The sequence below is a fragment of the Neomonachus schauinslandi genome, chromosome 3, assembly GCF_002201575.2.
Source record: "Neomonachus schauinslandi chromosome 3, ASM220157v2, whole genome shotgun sequence".
Lineage (NCBI taxonomy): Eukaryota > Metazoa > Chordata > Mammalia > Carnivora > Phocidae > Neomonachus > Neomonachus schauinslandi.
The window spans coordinates 112,070,853-112,093,277 of NC_058405.1; the positions used below are offsets into that span (position 1 = coordinate 112,070,853).

General features: G+C 40.5%; 1 long non-coding RNA gene across 2 annotated transcripts in view; it reads right to left on the reverse strand.

The window, feature by feature from the left end:
• Positions 1 to 22,425, reverse strand: part of LOC110592286 — a 42,848-nt gene that overhangs the window by 14,693 nt on the left and 5,730 nt on the right. For both annotated transcript variants that reach the window (XR_002481093.1, XR_002481094.1), the window contains exon 2: positions 7,471 to 7,605. This is a non-coding gene — a long non-coding RNA (uncharacterized LOC110592286). The remainder of the gene's footprint in view (positions 1 to 7,470; positions 7,606 to 22,425) is intronic.

Consider the following 22,425-nt stretch of genomic DNA (forward strand, 5'->3'; position numbering starts at 1 on the left):
CACATGCCAGAAGTCCTCTACAGCTGGGCACAGCACAGTGCTGCTCAAAGCCCCAATGTCTCACATTGGCAGAAAATCCTCACTCCTTCGATATGGAACGCCACCTGGTTTGAGCTCACTGGGGACTATAAAGAACATAACCTTCTTAGGTTAAACTGTTGCAATATAGAGGCAGCAGCAAGATACTATCCAGGTGACACCCAAATAGGAGAAAGGGTTTTGGTAGGTACTATACGTTATACGGATATCCACTGATCCACACCTACTAGTCTCTGGGAATTCCCAGAAATAATTGAGGGTGGGAGCAGTGGGAGCTTTGCTGGAGACTGGAGTTTCTGTGATAGCAGTTAGATGTTAGAGCTAGCAAAGTAAGAATTAATGCTGTCAGTGTAGAACAGAAAGGCATGGGGGCAAAGAGCTGGGGCTCTGGAGCTACACTGCCTGGGTTCAGGTTCTTGCCCCACCACTTCCCAGCTGTGGGTTCTTGGGAAAGTGGCTAGTGCCTCTGTGCCTCAGGTTTCTCATCTGCAAAATGGGAATAATAATAGTACTTAACTCACATAGTTGTTTTAAGGATTCAATTAATATATGTGAAAGCACTTTTAAAATTTTATTTCCCAAACAGATGTAGACGAAGACCTTTTAGAAACTAAAACATCTCCAGATCCAAAGAATAAGTCTCCAGGAGTAAAATTATAGATATTAACAGAATATTTCAGGGCAGAGAGCTACGCCTAATACCTCAGTCTACCCACTATACAGACACCTGCTCACCCTGATTTTGGATTCCCCGTGCCAGGCAAGAAGCAGGTATTTCTAACCCTTCCTCTCCTCTTATCATATCTCTAAGGGTCTAGTCTCAAGTAGCTTTCTGATGGCTTAGGAATTCTTGGGCCCGGGCCTTGAACACCACTCTCTCAAAGTTTGTGCCCCATCCCCACTGATTTTAGTCTCTAGAATCTGAAACTTCAGAGTCTCTAAGAATTATTGGGGAGAGGTGGGGGAAGACGGGGAAATAAGTCCGGAAAGGACTGAGGCATAACTCACAACGGCTCCCTGAAAGAGACAGGAAATATAAGAGCATACATCTGCACAGCCTGGTGCCATGGTCCAGGCCATCTCGGAGACAAATAATATTACCCAACTGCCCTCCAGGACAAGGTCAAGGCAAACAGATCCATCCTTGGCTACCTATCATGGCTCTGAAATAATAGGGAGGCAGAAGACTACCAGGTTACTCCAGGGCCCCTAAAATCAAAGAGCGGCAACATCCAGGTCAGCTGCTCTACTCCTACCCAGAGCCAGGGAAATGTCAGCTCAGATACAGAATGGAAAAGTAGACTCCTTTGAACTGTTGACTGAAGATAACCATTGGTTGTGACTGCAGTGAGTGTTTTTCTTTCTCTCTCTCTTGAAAGGAAGTTGCTAAACTTGTTACTGGAAAGAGTCAGATTCCTTAGATTGTTCCATATGCCCAAATCTGACAGTTACACTGGCACACTTTGATTCCCCATTTCAAAAACGTGTGTGGAGACACAACTGAGCGACTTCCATGTCACATCCTGTTCTCTCCATCCAGCTTTTGACATTTGCAGAGTACTCTTCCAAGGGAATAAACTAAGCGCAGATAGAACTCAGTCTTTTCCCTTTAAGCCTTCTCTTCCTTTAACATATTCTTCATCAAAGATGCACTAGAAAACACTGTCTAGTGCGTAGAGAAGGTGTAATTTTTCAGTTTCTCACTGAGACGCAGGTTGGCAAATAGGTTAATTTTAACTTCACAGATTGCAAGGTGTGTGAATAGAACAGCTATATCAAGAACAAAATAGAGCTGAGAAGAAAGAGCTGCTCTGAACCACCAAGCTGTTTCATCCCTAAGGTCATAAAGGGCATTGGGGGCTATTGCATTAACTACTAAAACAGCACCCGGGTGAGGAATTTCAACAATATGCGCCCCTTTGATTCTTATCAGGAATAGAGACCAGCGTGGAACGTGAAGGGAAGAAAGGGACATCCGAATTTTTCTTAGATAATAATTGTAACTAACACTGATTAAGTGCTTACTGCATGCCAGGCATCAGACTAGGAACGTAACACACATGATCTCATTTAATCCTTACCACAACTCTTTGAGAAAGGGACAATTTCAGTCTCCTTTTGTTGATGGGGAAGCTAGGGCTCAGAGAAATCAAATAATTCGTTGAAATCACATAGCTGATAAGTAGTGTCGGTGAGATTTGCACCAAGGTGTGTCTGGGTTCAGAGCCCATGCCCCATTTCTCTCTCCTGGCTTGTGCCATAAACCCAGTGATAAAAGATCAATTGTTGGCAATCCTCAGTTGCCCGGGGCCTCTCACACAGTTTATGGACTACCCAGCCTTACCATTTCTTCCCAGCACCCATTGTTAGACCCTCCCTTAGAAGAGCAAGCCCACAGTTGGGGGGGGGCGGGAAGCGGGCAGGGGAAAGGGTGCCAAGGGCAGGGGAAATAGGAAAAATAAAGTGATTGACTTGATGCACCTGGTACCAAACCCATGGAGGAAGTAATTAAAACCAATGGGTAGACTGAGATTTAGGGTTTATCTGAATGTTTCAGTCATCAAAAGTATTCACCGTTCTTCATAAACCTGCATAATCAAGTTGGCTCCAAAGCAGTTTTGTTTGCTTTGCCCTTTTACCCACCTAATTAGTCTAGACAAAGACTTCACCTCTGGTTTTAGATGAACAAAGTCATTCTATATGAAACATAACTGGTTCTGCAAGTCACACAGCAGCAAGGGCCCACCCTTAGATTAAATACAATTTAAGGCCAGTAATGAACAAGGTCATTAAGTTATTTTAAGGTCTCTTACTCCCACTGCCTATCCAACCAGGGTGTGCTTATTCGTTTTCAAATGCCAGAAAAGTCCAAAGGAGGATATTATGTTCATCTTAATAATGACTGGACTGTAAATGGAGTAGCTTCAGTACAAGTGACTTGGGTTCAGAGTTATGTCATTCCCTGGGTCTAAACCCTAGTCTCAACGACAGAAAATACACACACACACACAAAAATACATAAACAAATGTTTTCAATGATACTATACTGAATTAAGAAAAGCTTTGTTAAGGACTTTGTTAAAAAAAAAAAAAAAACTGGGTATTAGCCTCAGGATATTAAATGGCTGCCCTGGGGAAGGAAGGCAGCATGCGGTTCCTGCTGGGTTTGGGGCTGGGCACACAGAGCTGGGGCAGCATGGAGTGCTGATGTTTTTTTGTTTTTTGTTTTTTTAAATATTTTATTATTTATTTGACAGAGAGAGACACAGTGAGAGAGGGAACACAAGCAGGGGGAGTGGGAGAGGGAGAAACGGGCTTCCCGCAGAGCAGGGAGCCCGATGCGGGGCTCGATCCCAGGACCCTGGGATCATGACCTGAGCCGAAGGCAGCCGCTTAACGACTGAGCCACCCAGGCGCCCCGGAGTGCTGATGTTTTGTAACTTCGTATATTAAATAAACATTTCTCCTTGGAGGACGTCTCACTTATCTGAATGCTTTGGAAAAGACAGCTTCCTTTTACACCTTTTGACAAATTTCCCTCTCTTGAATGAAGTGTGTCTATTCCTGGAGGTCCCAACAGCCACCCACAGATAAACAGACACTGGTAGAGACCACCGTCCGCTACGCACACCCAGGTTCTCCACTTCTCCCTGGGAGCACAGGTCAACCCTATTTCCCACCCTCCTCTGCAGTTAGGTGTGGCTGTGGAGCCGTGAAACGTGGGCAGAAGTGATGCGTGCCACTTCGAGGCCCGGCCCACCACGAGAGCCTTCCATGCGTGTTCCTCGGAGTCTGGCCTCTACCAGCTGTGTACTTGGAGGCACCTGAAGATGGCACAGCCTCCGTTGGCCCAGGCCCTACATGACTTCATGGAAGACAGCCACCCTTCTGGCTCGTTCGCTTGCCCAGTATCATCATACAAGCAGGAAATATACTTCTATGGTGTCTTAGCCGTAATATATTTTCGGGGCTATTCTTATGGCAATTCGCCTATCCTACCTAATACAGACACATTTTTCAGGCAAAAATCAGCTCCAAATTTGTTTAAGAATCATTTCAGTTTTGACTGACCTCTTGGGTATTACTCAGCAGAAGCATTAACCACCTATAGATAAGTTCTGTTATTTACCTAGAAGCCCAGCTACACAGAGTAGCTTGACTCTGAATCAACATCTATAAATCAGAACGCGTGCCCTTGAGATTTTTCACGTAAGACTCGTTTGGAAACAACTGTTGGTTTTCTCTCAGGGAACCTTGACACATGCAAAGTACCCTTCTTAATTCACAGGCCAGGAGTTTTCTAATGATGGGGCTCTGGCTCGGCTCCGTCGTAGCCTATCTGGAGAATGAATACCTATGTCTTTGAAGTGGCCTCCAGGAACCTCACAAGTGAATTTCTGTGATGCCATATAGTTACTGTTTGAGTAAGATTGTTTTATTTACACGCATTATGCATCAATTCCCATCGCAACCTAAGACATAAAAAGGATATTCAGTGTTTTGAACAGTGTAAAGACCAAGTCGAAAACAATGTGCATATAACCAGCGTAAGGTAGATGCTGTTTTCTTCAACATTCCATGCAATTACTCTGAAGTATTTTTTAAGTGGTTTCAAAAAAAGTTTTCATATGATTTTTAAAATCTGCATAAATAGCATGCTTAGATTATCAGTTAAAGTATGCAAATTGCTTTTTTTACATACAAGAATATCAACCCCCCTCTTCCTCCTTATCTCCCTCCCCAATTTCTAGGACTGTTCTCTGCTCAGGTCCCTATTCTGATTTCCTGTTCCAACAATCTGTGAGGTCAGAAACTAAGAAATCAAATAACTTCCTCAAAATACTTGTTTTTCAGTAATGGGGAGGGAAGAATGAGGAAGATAGAAGAGAAGATGTGAGGGGAAGGAAAGGTTATCTAAGCTTAAAAACAAGGGAAAGAAAGTGCCATGCTCACACAACCAGGGAACACAGGGTTGGAAGGGGGATATGAGGATGTGCCCCAGCTAGTTGTGCAGTGACTGAAGGGCGGACGAGTCAGTGGACAATCCCCTCATAGGCTGCTGGAGGCAATTCAGTAATGAGACCAGTATACTAAGATTTTGTTGACCTGGGAATTATAAATTCACTTACTTTTCATTTTTTTTAGAGTACGTTTACTTTAAATGCTCAAATCACGTTAGTACTTCCCACAAATGAAGTTCTCTGCCCAAAACCTGCAAAGTGCTCCCCCCACATTTTTGGTGGATCCCCCAAAGGAGTGAGTCCTATGTGCTTAGAAGCAACTGTCCGCTAGTCACCAGTGGATGTCCTCTCTGGTTAATGTCCACTACCCTATGCCAAGAAGCCTCTTGGTTGCCACTGGTAACAGAGCTCTTACGAGATCACCAAACAGCTCCCGGGTTGGGGACCTGGGGCCCTGATGGCTATCATAGAGGAAAAAGCCAAATGAACGACCTGGGGTTCAACATCCACCTGCCCTCTCATCCAAGTGCAGCTCATGTTAATCACTGGCCAAATTAAGTAGCCCTTTGGTGATATGTTTTCTCCACACTTCAGTTCTTCCTCTGTTTCCTCTAATCTTGATTTCTTTATAAACATGTCTTGAAGGCAAAAGGAATCTGATCTCAAAATGGATTCCTGTTTTGGTTTTTGAGGTCTGCCAGTAATTTGTACCATCTAAGGACATCAGAAGCAGCTATTTTGACCATAACCAGATGGCTGCAGCTTCCCAAATTATCTGTATCTTCAGTGTAACATTTTTTTCCCATTTGTTTTATGGAACTTTTTGTGAGTCTATTGGTATCTTTTATTTCAGCAATGAAAATTCCCCCAAGGAACATCTTTTCAGCCTCCCTCTCAGCTTTTTCCTAATAGTTGTAAATTGTGAGGTTAAAATATGAATTGAATAATCTGTTCAACTTTATAACGCTACAAAGCAACATTAGTAACTTCCCAGTAGGCCGTGCAAATTTATACAGAAAAATTAGTCTGGGTCCAAGGCTTAATGTCTCAATCATTGTCCCTCCAACACCCCCAAAAAACAGTCTCAAAAAAAAAAGGAAATTTGAAAAAATATTATAGACTTTGTGTGCATAAAGTTTTATATATTATGTAAGAGGGATGTGTATGTGTGTGAGTGTGTGTAAAACTTTAGGGAAATAAGGTTATACAAAAGTCTAAATTTCAACCAAAATTGGGAAAAAGATAAAAAGAAGACCCTAAACTCTGGTAATTGGATTTTACTTGGAGTTATGAATAAGAACTGATCTGATTAGGAAAGGATTTATGTGGAAACAATGGGAAAACTGTAACGACCATCACTGAACTGAAACTTACTATGAGATTATGTAAGCTCTCTCCCTCTCCTTTCTTAGAGATATGCTCCTCTTCAGAAAGACAGCAAGCTTGATCCCTCTCTTTTCCTGACACAGGCCAAGGGTAGGCTATGGGGACCGAGAAGTCTACACAAGACCAGAAGAACTATCTTTTGTACACATGCCAGTTCTTCAACTGCATCTTTGTGCAGGCTGGTGTTACTCTGGCAACACAGTGATAAATAATAATGCCTCTTTCAACATAGCCTGCCCTGGTAAAGGCTTCAACTGGCAGTTAAGTAGGAAACCAGACAGAAAAGGGAAGATAGCTGTGAAGCAGGATGGAAAGCTGAGGCTGGAGGAGGTTATTCTATAAGCAGAGAGCGTTGGAGTATTAGTCTGCATTTTTCTGCACCTGATTTATATTTCTTATATAGTAGTCCTTAAGTATGTGGGGAAAGATCCAACTTGGATTAAGAGACTGACCTGAGGAGTGGCTCAAGGTCATTCCTTTGACCTCTCTGTGCCCTTGTTTTTTTCCAAACATAAATTAAGAAGAACAATTCCTTATGATTTTTGCAGGGCAACTCTGAAAGTTTGAGATGTTAATAGGCTGGCCATTAAACATTTCCATGTTGTACTGTCAGAATAGGGTAGATTATGCTGAGGTCAAAAGAGAAAACTAAACTAAAATCTTTGGGTTTTAACATGATACAAGTTGATTATCTCACAAAGTCCATGACAGACCGGGGCCACTCTCCAGGGTAGCTATTCTGCAAGTCTCAACATAGCATCCCTGATGCTCAGATCCTGGGATTCTACTATCGCTACACAAGTACCCCTCTATGATGGGGGTGGCAGGAGAAAAGAGATTGGAGAGATCCATGGCACCACGTGTCACAGCCTGTTGGCCAGAACTCATCATCTGACCTCTCCCAAGGGTGACGGGGAGGCAAGGAAGGTACAGTTTTCCCATGTACCTAGAAGAATTAGGTGAGAACTGAAAGTCTCTTCTGCTGAGTTATGTGAGGAAACACATGAACTGTATATAAAATGATTTAAGTATTTTAGAAACCATAGATAACGGTGAGGTGAATTATCAATAAGCTGATACATACCTTAGGAAATAGAATCTTTGTGCCCAAGACTCAGCCATATGTTACGGTTGCTGAAGATAATTCTTGTAGTTCCTTCTATTGGAGAACTTTCACTCTTGTTGGGGAGACAAGATATGCTTCAAAGGAACGAGGCAGCTAGACACAGTAGAAACAGCTCTGTGTTAGGAGCCAGAATACTTGGATTCTACTACCAGGTCTGTCACTTACTAACTGTATCACCTTGGACAAGTACCTTAGTCATTCTTGGATTCCTCATCTGAAAACCACATGTAAGAACATCTACTTTATCTACCATACAGGGCAGTGGTGAGGACCAGCTGAGATGACCTCTGTGCCTGAGACCTGTGAATGACAACGTGTTCTCTATAAACAAGCTATAACTACAGACCAAGACAAAACAGAACAATAGTACTTGAACTTGAACCATTTATTGAGCACCTACTCTTTTATAGACTTTACATAGGATTTCTCTTCTTGGAGTTTGGCTGTGGATTTAAACAGGAAGAGAGAGGGCGCCTGGGTGGCTCAGTTGGTTAAGCGACTGCCTTCGGCTCAGGTCATGATCCTGGAGTCCCGGGATCAAGTCCCGCATCGGGCTCCCTGCTCAGCAGGGAGTCTGCTTCTCCCTCTGACCCTCCCCCCTCTCATGCTCTATCTCATTCTCTCTCTCAAATAAATAAATAAAATCTTTAAAAAAAAAAAAACAGGAAGAGAGAAAGAAAAGAAACTCAATTCCATGTGTGGCAAGCGGTTTGAAACAGATGGAGGGGCTGGATTTGTGAGGAAGGCCTGGTGTTAAAGACAAAAAGAGATGAAAATTTTCTGGAGATTTGTGGTTGCACAACAATGTGAATATATTTAACACTACTGAACTGTACACTTAAAAATGTTGAAGATGGCAAATTTTGTGTTATGTGTATTTTACCACAATTAAAAATTTAAAAACAAAAACAAACAAAACAAGAAGGACAAAGAGAAGGTGGATGTGGATAGCATAAATGGTTTCTTGGGAACCTGAGTATTTAGTTGTAGGGAAAGGCCCATTGATGAAGAAATTTTAAAGGCAGGCTAACAAAAGTGGCCTAGATCCAGGTGTTAATAGGAAGCCATGATAGGTTCTTGAATAAGAGAGTGACATGACAAAAATGTTGTTTAACAAGATTAATTGGGCACAGTATTCAGGATGAATATTTACATCCAGAGAGAGGCTGGGAACATGGGCCACATATGATTGTTTCCTGAATCTAGAGGAACATGATTAGGACCTGAGCTAGTGAATGCAGAGGAAGAAAATTTGGCAGTGAAGACAAAAACCAACATATTGTGCCACTGATTAGATAAGGAGGATAATGGGAAAAGGAGAATCAAGATGCCCCAAAGTTTGAATGTGGAAAGTAGCAAAAATGACTTTGCACCCTTTGTCTGCCAACAGTACACAGGAGAGCCATCTTAAATACTTGATGTAATGCAAAATTTGTGATTACTTAATAACAAAGTGAGAGCTATAGACAAATTGTTCATTTTAATCTATTCGAAGTGGCCACATGAGCTCTTTCTCTTGCAGGGTTAAACTAAGGTCTGAGAAGTATATGTCATACCTCTGTTCTATCCCCCTTCAGGGCCATCTCCCCATTACCTCTGAACAAATCCACAGTCCTCGGCCTAACACTCAAGGCCTTGGATAGTCTGGCCATCCCATACACTTTTGAACCTTTAACTCACTACACCCTCTCATATGCTCTTATGCTTCCCCCACCAGACTGCGTAAGGCTTCCACAAGCAAGCCCTGCAGTTTCTCACTTCCATGCCTTTGCTTCTTCAGTTTCCTCTGTATTGAATGCTCTTTCTTCTTCTCTGTGAAGGAATTTGCCATGCTTTGCCCTATGCCCCAGTATAACTTTGTGCTTCTAGAATGTAATTTGATTCATTCGATTTGGGATTAAGACTAACTGAATATAGGGGCGCCTGGGTGGCTCAGTCGGTTAAGCAGCCCACTCTTAATTTCAGCTCAGGTTGTGATTTCAGGGTTGTGAGATGGAGCTCCTTGTAGGGCTCTGAACTCAGCTCGGAGTCTGCTTGAGATTCTTTTCCCCCTCCCCGTACCTCTCCTCGCTGCTTGTGTGCTCTCTCTCTCTCAAATAAATAACCAAATTAAAAAAAAAAAAAAAAAGACTAACTGAATATATGTTCTTCTATCTTTAGGGTGACCACTTCATCCAGGTTTGTCTGGCACCATTCCATTTTAAAACTGACAGAACCCTGTCCCAGGAAACCCATCAGTCTCAGGCAAACTATGGTGGCTGGCCATCCTACACTTCCTTTGTTGTATCACAAACCAAAGGACAGAGATCATTTGAGCTATTTCTGTAAGCACCTTATTTGTATTATCTCAATTATCACAGCCTCCAATGAGAAAGGCATTATTAGTCCCTTTTACAGATGAAGAAAGTGAGGCTCAGAGAAGGTAAGTAGCGTGTTTGGGAAATGGCAGAGCGGGACTGGAAGCCAAGATATCTGATTTTCTAGCCCATCCAATGGAGAGTCAGATATCAAAAGGAGTTGGAGGAGGAGGCTGACAAATGTTTCCCCATGTTGTGTCCCTTAGCCAAACGCTCCTTTTCTTTTTTTTTTTTTTACGATATTATTTACTTATTTGAGAGATAGAGCGTGGGGGTGCACAAGTGGGGGGAGGGGCAGAAGCAGAGGGAGAGAGAGAATCTCAAGCAGACTCCACCCTGAGCACAGAGCCCAATGCAGGGTTCAATCCACAACCCTGAGGTCATGACCTGAGCTGAAATCAAGAGTCGAAGGCTTAACTGACGAAGCCACCCAGGTGCCCCAAACCCTGCTTTTCTTATTAAAGAGCTATTTATTCTACATTCCAGATATGGCTATGACTAGTTCATAAGTGCTCAATAAATGTTCATTGAATTGAGGTTAACCGATTAACAGACACCAAATGTGAAGAAAAAGAGAAGTGGACAAAGAATAAGGGAGTCATGAAAGAGAAATATGAACTAATTTTCAACAGTACACAGGAGAAAGAAGGCTAGCAATGGTGCTGCTAGTTAGAGCTTCAGATAAAATTATATCTAGTCTGCCTGCTCTCTCAAGTCTCACCTCCTTTCAATCAGATGGAAACCAGGCCCTTTTTCAACATTTTCTCAGAACATTTCCAAGTATTACTTCTCATTATTCTTATATTATTCCATTTGCATTTTAAGCATAGAGTGTAAAGGCTGGAAAACAATGAAACATGCAAATAAGGAAGCTGAAAGTGTTCTTTGAAAAGTTAAGTGATGAAAAGTAATGGGATTCGAGTTTTTTAAATGCAATACATTATCTTTTAAACCCACTTTTCTGTTCCTTTCCTACCTTTCCCCTGCTTTTGTTACTCTCTGCTTTGAAAAAAAAAAATAGAATTCCACAATAGTATTTTTGTAGGGAAAAGTAACTTTTAGAGCTTGAATTATTTGTTTTTAATCTTATAAACGTAATGCTTTTCTGGAGAAAAAAATTTAACCTGGATGGAAAATTTTATGACAATTCTCCATCATTTTTATCTTAACTGGATTATCAAATTAATCCAGATGCATTTAGTATTGAATATTCTGGAAATTTGGGCTACCATGGGGGGGGGCGGGGCAAGGCCAAAGTTAGTGACCTCAACTCAATTAAGGGATATTTTTAACCAAGTGGATCATCACACGGTCGTTCAGGCAGGGCTTCCCTGCGAGAAGCTACATTTTATAATTTCTGTTTACATAAAGTAAGTTTTAAACTGTTCTCTTTCACAATCTGCAAGTTCTTAGGGGGAAAAAAAAAGAAACCATTTCTACTTTATTAACCTGCTTTTCAAAGTGCCCAAAATAGCCTTCCCCATGCATCAGTTGAGAATAAATGTATCTGCATGATGACTATAGGGACAACGGCTACAGAAATATTCTTTCAGGATGCTGGAATGGTCAGCAAAGCATTCTGTATCTATTTTCAAATAAATTTAAGAGAAGTTGAAAGATTTCCCGTGCTCACAGAATGCCTTATGTGAGCCAAGCCCCAACCACCTCACCATAAACGCTGGGCTCCTTCTCTTCCCCCTCACGGCTGAGCCCTGGCCAGACTCTTTCCAGATCTGGTTCTGTTTCTTCTGCCCCTTGTAGATAATCTTGGATAGCATCCGCCCTCAAGCAACGAGTCGTCAGTGTAAGAAAATTATTTATCTCAGTTCAGAAATTTGTTAAGACGGGTCTTGCATGAACCGCAAGGTAGATGAAGCTTATCTTTAGCTTAACCTTTGGGGGTTTACAACCTTCCCCTTCTGCACAGTTTCTCCTGCTCTAGGCCTTCCTTCTCAGCACCCGGAGGGATATCTCCTACTCCTACCTTCACAGGCTACTCTCCTCAAGTTTTCACCTTCTTCTCCCAAGAGAATTTGCAATTTACATACAGAAAGTTCCCCACCCTACCCTCCACACATGGAAGCAAGTTTAGTATTTTTATTTGCAAAACAAATACAAACTTATTTCATAAAATATAGGAAATTATAAAGAAGAAAATAAAAATCACCCAACATCCCACCATCCAGAGATGGGATATATATAGCCTTCTAGATTACTTTCTAAGCTTGCATGCCTATACAAGCAAATGAGACCATGAGTACATTCTATGTAGTAATCTGTTTTTTCCCTGTACTCTTGAATTAATAAGGGCACTCAAAGCTCTTTCTTTTAAGTGCCTTAATAAATACTAGCAGGGTCTGAATCTAACATTTTGTGCTTTCCTAGACTCTCTCTCTCTCACCCCACCACCACCACCACTTGGTCAGAATGATAGAGAGAAAGAAATCGTAATTCACTCTAGATTCAGAACAATCCACCAAAAGGGCCAGGTCTAACTACCGCCTACTACTGAGCTCTTCAAAGACAAGACTCCGGGCCTCACTCTTCCTCTTTGTCCTCCTAAAGTACTCCAGACACAGACTTTCTTCATTCACTGAGTAGGCCCTTTCAAGCTGACTCTGGAAAACTATTCTCTCTTACTGCTTTGATTGTTTCCTCCCCTTCACTTTCCCTGTTCTTTTTCTCCGAAGATGCTGGACCTCCTGGTTTGGCCCCTTATCTCACGCATTTTTATCTGTTCCATTTCTTTGTATTACTGCTTCACATTCCAGTAGATTTCCTCTACTTCATTTTCCAGCTCTTGCATTACATCCTTTTCATATAGTCAATAATATTTGTATTCTTTAAGAGCTCTTACTTCCCTGATTGATCTTATTTTATGTAATATTTTCTTGACTATGAGTATTTTTCTTTTAAAGTTTTATTGTTTCCTAAATGATCGAGGTTTCCTTCAGGTTTCACTTTTTGTTTATCTTGGTCTTTCTTTTTCATGATGCTAGATTTCTGTGTTCCTTGGCTGTCCTATCACACTAAAGAAAAAAGGATTAAAAGGTTGCTGAGGGTCTCACTGTTGCAGCACAAGCCAATCTACTTCTTGGGAGAGTTCTTCTCTGAGTAGGAAACCTAATAGAGGACTGAGACGGAAACACGCAGGCTTTGTTTAGGGAGTGAGGGTAAAAGCCAACTCTGAGGCTTGAGACCCTACCTACTGCCCAAACAAAGAAGAAGAGCACCTGCACCCATGTCAAAAGCCTTCACTTTCCTCCTAGGTTAGTTCAATTATTTAAGTGATGAGGTCTCAGAATATTTCCCTGGGAGTAAATGACGTGAGGTTTCTAGTGATAGAAAGGCACCTCATTAGAACAGGTGCATAATCTCTTACCCGATTCTGAAATCCAAAGATCTCTAAGAACCAAATGTTGTTTTCCTAAGTTTGGGGCTGACTCATTAGGTAGCAAATCTGACCTGAACAGACTGCAGCTGCATATGGTCTTTATTTATCTACTTAGGTGTAGAAATAATAGTTTGGTTATGAGGTGCTGTCCCAGACCTATATGAAATATATATTCCTCTAAGACCCCATTTGTTCAAAGAGTTTTCTCAAAACAAAAGATTGGTTGCTCAAAAGGTAAACTGAAGAAAAAGCTAATTTATACTTTTAAATAGTCCTATTTTAAGAGTTTTGTTGTTGGAGGTTTTTACTGTTCGTGGCTTGTCTTGTTTTGTGTTTTTCCACTTACACCTATGAAATTTCAGAAAAAAAAAAAGTCTTAGTATTCAGTTTAGGCAAGGTACCCCATTTATACACAAATGGTAACATTATTAGTGGTCTATTCATTTATTTGTTTTATCACTTAGATTTGATTCTACATTGAGTTTTCTTGTTCTCTCCCTGATTTCCTTTTATGCCTGGATTAGTTCTTTAAAGAGCTATTTCTCCTGACACGTGTAATGGTGAGGCAAATTAACTAAATCTATAGTGAAATACCATGGAGAAAAAAAGTGAAAGGAAATATTAATTTAGAAATGATTCCTCGGGACACCTGGGTGGCTCAGTCAGTTAAGCATCTGCCCCTGGCTCAGGTCATGATCCCAGGGTACTGGGATCGAGCCCCACATCAGGCTCCCTGCTCAGCAGGGAGCCTGATTCTCCCTCTGCTTGTGCTCTCTCTCTCTCTGACAAATAAGCAAATAAAATCTCTTAAAAAACAATAATAAATAAAATTAAAAAATAAAAAGGAATCCTCATGCAGAGCCATTCGTATTGGCCACACATAATTCACCAGTTATCTCAGCTGGGCAGAATCATTTTTCCAGTTGTATGTAGAGTCATAAGGTAGAAATCGGATTAGCCTCCCTCTTAATAGAACCCAAAGCTATTAATAATAAATCCTACAGACATAGTTTAATTAAAAAAAACTAGAAACTATTGTCAGACAGAAATCACCTAATAAAAAAGTAATTTATAATGCACACCCTAATTAATAATTTACCTCCTAGGGTAAAAAAAAATTATCAAAAGTAATTACAATTAAAACACACTATTTCTCTTTTAAGGATAATAGGATAACACTAAGAAGCTAGGGTAATCTTGAGCAACAAATTCAACTGCTGCTATCACCACTTTCTGTCAAAAATTATAATTAATTTTTAATGCCTTTTTTTAAAAAAAAAACAGAAGCTCCTTTCCCTCAGCTTACAGTCCATTAAACTGGGAATTGTAACTTTACGAATGGTAAAAACTTCTAAACATTGTCTCGTATAATTCTAAGAAAGATACCCTCTAATTTAAAAGGATTTGGGAAATAACAACTAAGTGCTTAAGGCTTGGATGAGAGATTAAAATTGGCTTAAATTAGGCCACATTGAGTTACTGACCTAGAACCAATTTCTGATTAAACAAGAGACTTCAAGGAAGAAAATTAAATACAAATAGCCTCCCCCAAGCTATAAACATTATAAGAACAGGAACTTTGTAGATATTTTTCATTGTCATATCTTCAGCCTCTCATACAGTGCCCGTGTAAAACTTTCACACTTAAAATTATGTTGCTTGAAGAAGTGAAAGAATAAAGAACTATGATACATATATCAAATCATTCTAAAGTACACCTAAAATGAATACAATATTATGTCAGTTATATCGCAACAAAAAGAAAAAATCCTTTTCCCAATAAACAATTTTGCCAAATTAAAGAAATAATAATAATTACAGAAAAAAAATGTATGCATATGAACAGTTGTGCTGGGCACTCCAATAAACTGCCCAGATCTTCCTTAGGGAACAAAAGATGTATTTTCCCCAGCTGGGAGCAGGTGCTGTCGGCTGATAACTCTCAGTGGTCAGTCCCCGCTTTGGGAGTGCTGCCTCACCCCAAGCCGCACCCTGTCCTCCCAGGGTGGCCCATACCCAGTGATAGATCTCTGTGGGTATAAAAGGCCCAGCCACTACCCATGAACTCTAAAAAGGTGATCCTAGCTTCAGAACCAGGGCTGTGTGAGAACTCTGTTGAAATTCCTCCATGGCTCCACTTCTTTCCTCTGCCCAGTTCTGCCTCCTTCCATTCCCTTTTAATGTGTTGATCCCAAGAGCACTCCCTAATAAATCTCTTGTATACTTATCTCCATTTTAGATGCCACTTCCCAGGGGATCCAGCCTGAGACAAGATGTACCCTTCAGTTGAGAAAATTAAAGATTTAGAAAAATAATACGTTGTTAAGCACAATTCCTTGAACCCCCTCCTCCATTACCCAACTTATAACTAAATTTAGTGAGCCAGTAAAGAAGGGCTGGAGAAGGAAGATTTCAGCTGAAACAGACAAGAATCACCACGGGCAGATCATCAGCAACGCCGCCTTATTGAAAGCCAGTCTCTCAAAACAAGTGTGAACCTAATTTGTTGGCTTGATGTCTGGGAGTAGTGATGCCTCAAAAGAGTATTATAGCCTGGTCATTAGTAACATGGAATTAGGTATCCAGCTGACCTGGATTTGAATCCTTTCTCCACAACTTGCAGGCTGAGTGGCCTCAGGCAAGTTACTTAACTTTTCTAAGTCTTACAATGGAGATAAAGATACACAAAATTGTGAAATGCTTAACAAAGTATCCGGCACATAGTAAGCTCTCACTAAATGGTAGACATTCTTATTACTCTTTAAATATTTATCACTAAGAAGGCAGAAAGATAAAGCCCTTCCATTGTCACTCTCCCAACCTGCAAGCTAAGTGACTGCTATTATTGCCAAGGAGAAGAATCATCCTCTGCACCTTCGTTATCAGCACTCAGAAATGAAAAGGCTCAGTGTTCATTCACAAGGAAATAGAGGCAGAGGTGTGGGTGGAGCCTCAAACCTGTCTGCTTCTTAAAAGATGGGCAATGGATGGAGTATTTCCTGGTTTGGGACATACTATCAAATATAGCGCATGTCCTTTGGAATATGTGCTGAGCTTTTATATCCACATGCAAAGGGTATGGGCCACTTATCTTCAATGAAGATATTGTCATTAGAATAAAGTTTAAGAGACTTCCAACTTCCACCATGACAGAATAAAATAAGTCAAGAATTTTTTAAAAAGTCAAAAAAATCCTCTCTTCCAAAAGCAACTATAAAGCCGGACAAAATCGTCAAAACCAATCATCTCAGCACCCTGGAATTTGACCGAAGACATAGAACAAACTGAGAAGCATTTATTCATGACAACTACTAAACTTTGGGTAAGAACAGCACAAGTCCGTGGCATTTTGCCCAAGGCTGCAATCATCTCTCCTCAGTTCTCAGCCTGAGTGGGGCAGGCCGTGAGAATTATAAGCTGTCGCTGCTGCTGCTGCTGCTGCTGCTGCTGCTGGAGGGGGTTCACTTGATTTGGAGCATCATCAGTTAAAGAGGAGATCTGGTGGCAAGGGAGGGCCAGGGCTCCATTAGCCTCAGGTTGCTGGCCTGTTTGGGGCAAGCACTGAACTGGGGGACTAGCCAGAGTTTAAACAGATAGTTATGGGAAAATGAGACCTCCATAGGGGATGTGATAAACTCTTCAAATATTCTGAATTGACCAGAGGCTGTGCACATACACAGCTGCCTACACTGTTCCTAGTGGACAGAGCTGAGTCTGAGCACGTGAAAAGGAGATTCAAAAGAGGTCAGCAGAAAGCAAAAGATGATGCAGACTTGAAAGTGACCTGAAGTTTGAATACACTCCCGGGCCTACCCAGATCCATCAGTGGATGATGGAAGCCATACTGATTCCAGGTGTTTGAGCACAGCCTCTGACCAATTGTTGGCTAACCCTAAGCTTCGTAGGCATATGCCAGACTTGAACTCTCTTTCCTCCTGATAGAGATGAACCCTAGAAAGTCAGACTGAAAAAATAAAAACAGGGAGGAGAAGAAGAAGGAAGAGGAGGAGGAGGAAGAAGAGGAAGAGGAGAAGGAGAGGAGGAAAGAAAGAGTAGAGGCACCAAGGGCCACACCCTGCAGAAGAGAGAAACTTCATAGATGTAGACCAGGCAAGTTATTCAACAAAAAACAAGTCCATCAGGGGAAAAAAGTCAGAATCCAGAGTTGCTAAAAGAGATTATCTAAAATGTCCAATAGTCAACAAAGAAATTATGAGATGTGCAAAGAAATAAGAAATTATGACCCATACTTGCAGCAGGGAGGGGAAGGGGGAAGTAGTCCATAGAAATTACATCTGAGGGAATCCAGATGTTTTGGACTTAGCAGACAAAGACTCACAAGTGGTATAAATATATTTAAAGAATGAAAAGAAACAAGAATTAAAGGAAAATATGATGACAATGTTTCAGCAAATAGAGAATCTCAATAAAGAGACACAAATTATAAAAAGAACTAGATGGAAATTCTAGAGTTGGAAAGTACAATAACTGAAATGAAAACTTCACAAACAGGTTTCACCTGAAAATGTAATATGGAAGAAAAATGTGGGAATTTGACAATAGATCCATAGAAATTATCCAGTCTGAAGAACAGAGAGGAAAAGAGAACAATGCAATTAATGACTCACCTCTCATTAGACACAATGGAGGCCAAGTGAGAGATTTAAATGACAAAGTACTTAAAATTATTGAATTGTGCAAGTGCAACAGATGAAGTTTGAGACAAATAAATTATAACTCAATAAAGCTGTTTTAAAAAAAAAAACCCAAGAATAAGAGAACACAGCACATACATACATATTTAGAACCATTTCTGGGACTACTCTGCCACTCCCATTCTCTCTTTTTACTCTCTCCTTTGTTTTTTGTTTATTTGTTTTTTGTTTTAATCCTCCATCACTACCTTTTCCTTCAACCAGACCATGACTTTTGTGGCACCCAAAACCCATGAAGCTCACTCAGGCCCAGAAATAATACTCAAAGACAGTCTTTGAGTCACAGATATTTTCAGACGGACTTTCTCCATGTTCAGATCTCCGCCCTTCCTTTCTTAAGAAAGATTTCTTTTTTCCCACTGAGCAGTCCCACTTTATAAATACTAGAAAAAAAAAAGAGAGAGAGAGATAAGTTGGACATCCAAAATGACAATTGTGACAATTTCAAGATGCCTAACATTCAACAGACAGCTTAAGAAATCCAAAGGCTGGGTCTCATATACATACTTGGCTTTGGCTCCATGATTTAGCACAATAGCAATTTTTATGTAAACTTAGATGTCTCAACATAATGGTCAACTAATTTGTTATTTATGTTTTTGTTATTTATGCCTATGTTTTCTATGGAACAAATAACTCCATCTACTTATGTGCATTAATCTGAAGCAGGTTTGGTGGGGAGGATTCCTTGAAAATCACCATACACTAAAGGCAGTATCTTTCTGTGAGATTAGTCAGATACAGGAGGAATTGGGCAGCTTTTCAAAACTGAAGCTGAACATGACAGATAGGGGCTAGCATCAGGTGGGAAAAGTTACACAGTGTTCTTGGAGCCTGGTGGTAATACTGTGCTGGCTAAGCTCGTACGCTTCATCGGTGCAGTATGCTACAAGGACATTCAAATTAAGCTCCTTTTTACAGTGCTGAAAGGACATAATGTAATGCAGGCTTCACAAAACAAACTTTTATCAAAAATGAAATATCAATTATTAGAATTCTACCCAAGCCAGCAGCTTGATCTGGTGGGAAAATCTAAGGCAGCATGCCCTAATAACAAAGCCTTGGGCTGGGAATCAAGAATTCATTCTGGTTCTGCAGCTAAGAAGTTATGTAACCTAAATTATGGCATTTATATTCCTTGGTCCTCAGTTTTCTCATCTGTAAAATAAAGGTGTTAGTCCATCTGCCCCCAAGTCCCCTTTCAAACTGAAATACAAATGAAGCTTACAAAATAGTATTCAGCCCCCCTTCAATTTTTTAAATTGCTAATTAATAAAGCATTTTTAAGTGTTTGCCCATGACTGATTGTTACCCTCCCTGAACAGTTTGGCAGATGATAATCCTACAGCAGATCATGAGGTCTCCAAAGACAACAGGGAGCAACTTGCTATAAAATTTTACCAAATTCTTCCACTCCCCCTGCTTGTGTTCCCTCTCTCGCTGTCTCTCTCTCTGTCAAAAAACAAATAAAATCTTTAAAAAAAAAAAATTTTACCAAATTCTTTATGTTATTAAGGAACTTCCAGAGTCAAATCATGACTGGATATGAAAAAGCTTGAGATTAACATCCACAAAAATGCCTTCTTCCAGACATCTTCATCTTCTGTGGACTCATGTCTGAGTGTTCATAACAAGATACTCAAAATATTCTACCCACTTTCCATGGAGTTCTTAAAAGGTTTAGTCAGAAATGAAGCAGAGATCACCAGCCTTTTCTACCCAAGTTATTCACTGCCTGTGTGCCTCACAAAATGCACGCCCTTATGCTTCCAACATTATTTTGGAATGCATTTCCCAGTGAGGGACTCAGGGAAATGCATTCTGTAAAAGCAGAGGTGGAGGGTCTACCCTAAGGTGTTCTTACTTTCAGCAGTCAACACTGAGCAAAGGGAAGCCAAACGAGATGAGGAGGAAAACAAGAGAATAAGCTCACAAATTGAGAATCTGGTCAATCTGCTCCATACATTGAGTTATAACTCTACCCAATTCCAGAAAAGGAATCTTTCTGCCCCCAGTGCTCCTTAACTGAATCAAAGCTCCTACTTTTGTATTTTTCTGCAGAACCTCACCGCTGAGAGGTTTATTTTTCAAGCTAGCTATTTTCCTGAGTCAACTGGTGGAAATTCTCTAGTTTGTATTACCTCTAGTCTAGTCCTGGGAGCCTATCTAGTAAAACAGGATAAGGGAAATTTGCATTTGGGCTCAGATTTTTCACAATTTAATCAGCAGGTGAAAGAGAATCATCTTGCAAAACGTGTATTATCTTTAGATGGTCCTTAGCTGTCAATAACCAAGCTCAAGGATCACATTTGACAATAAGCAACATTAGTTTTGCTCTAAAACTACTGAAGAGTGGCCATGTTGTAAGAACAGAATAAGAAACCAAGGCTTTATTTTAACAAATAAGCATTGTCTTTCTCTAAACCATCTCTCTAATACTAACTGCTTTTTCTGTATAAATTCAACTCTTAATAAAACAATTAAAAATAAATGTATTTCATTGATCACTCTCCACCCGCCCCCCTATAGATCCAAAGTTATCTTATTACCCTAGATTTGTACTGACTATATTGATTCTCTCCAAGAATCTGGGATGGGGATTCAAGAATCTGGTCATGGGGATACATGACCACTGGACATGATTCAGGGATGTTGCGCTTAAAGAAGCTCTTTGTGGTCATGCAGTCCTCCTTTGCTGACCAAAGCTTATATCAGTTCTTGTACTAAGATGGATATATGACCATCTGTGATCGTTAATGAAAGATGATCCCAAGCCATAAGAAGCAACTAACCCTTACCACAGCAGCTGGACTCCATCTCCGAAGAGAGTTATGGGAGAATTGTTGCATGCATAGCATTGCTTTGCAAGAATCTTATTAGATACAGTGTGGTAACCAAAAAAATGTGAACAAGCACAACTTCAGAAAGTGAGATTTACTATTCCATTCTCAGTTCCACATACTTTCTGCATTTCATGAGTAGAAAGGCATTGTTTCTCTAATTTCCACAGAAGCAATGATAAATTATTTTACATTATACATCTGGAAGTAAAATTACGGAAGGAGAAAAGTTAAATGGTATGAAAAAAAGAAAGCCGAGGTTACTCCCCAACCATTGTCCTTAAAGAGGAGGCAGAGAAGGACAAGCCATATCCAGGCAGAACAGAACATACACAGGTGGCATACTGTTTCCTTTGTCAGCGTTGGGTCAGAAAGGAACCAGAGGAAAACTAAGTTTTCATAAGGTAGAAAAGAAAGGAATGTGTCTAATGAATTTTAAAAGGAACTAAATTTTTCCCACAATGTTTCTTGAAACAAAGCCTAAAGAATCACACCGTTTTAGAGGATCAAGGGAACAAAACCTGATCAAGTGCAAGGATAGTAAACTGAGGGACATACAACACCCAGAAAACTGGTGCTGTTTGAGAATGCAGGCCCCATGTTGCCAGATCTTCCCATTTTATGCTAGAAATCATATGTAAAATCTCCTGACTTTTATAGCGGTAAGTGGCCCACGCAAAACACCTGTGCATGTTAGCTTTAAGCCATGAACCAGCAGTTTGCAAATCTCTCCCTCCACACCCTGAGGACACTGGGGCTCAAGAAGTTTACAGTCAAGGTCCGATAACTGCTTGTGGGCAAGTCCAGGCCTGGAATCCAGATCTTTGTGTTCAGTCCATCCCACTCAGTAAAACTGGCTTACCCTAAATAGGTAAACAATATGAAAACTACAGAGAGGAAAAAAAATAGATGGATGTGGACCCTTCCATTCTTTCATATTCACTACTCAATTAGCAAATACACTGCCAAAGAAAAGAATCTGAGTCTTCCCAACATGCGTGTGCTCTGCTATGAGAAGCAAGATGTTTACAGATGTGCAGCCACAGATCCGTTGAGAGATATGCAGGGATACACAGAACACTTCTCAGATTAGAGTCAGACTTAAGGAGTGCGAACCATCTTCTTCTAGGATTATGACACTTTCTCAAAATGACAAGTGTGTTGACATAAGGCAATAAACACAACTGACCAGTATTTTCTAAGAAGTTTCACTCGTTAATGCCTTGAAATAACAAACACTATTTAAAAGCCTTTAAAAATAACTCATACTGCAATATTTACTTGTTCCTGTTGAGAACGGAGAACAAAAATAGCCACTCATGGAGGCTTGCATAAGAATAATGTGCTACATTTTTCTCAATAAAATCACAACCAGTTCTCTAAGGTCATAGGTAAAATTCACAAATTTTCACGAAACAAGATAATGCAAACTCAGGAGGATATTTCATTCCTACAAAGAAAAAACAAAAAAGGAAGGTTGTGTGTAAGAATGTTACTGGGGAGTAGTGACTTGCATCTTGCAGGAGTGTGGAATGCATTATGTATGCATAATAGGTTTGCAATAAAGTTGGGGACTGGTATTTAACAAGCTCGCCTTAAAGGAACCT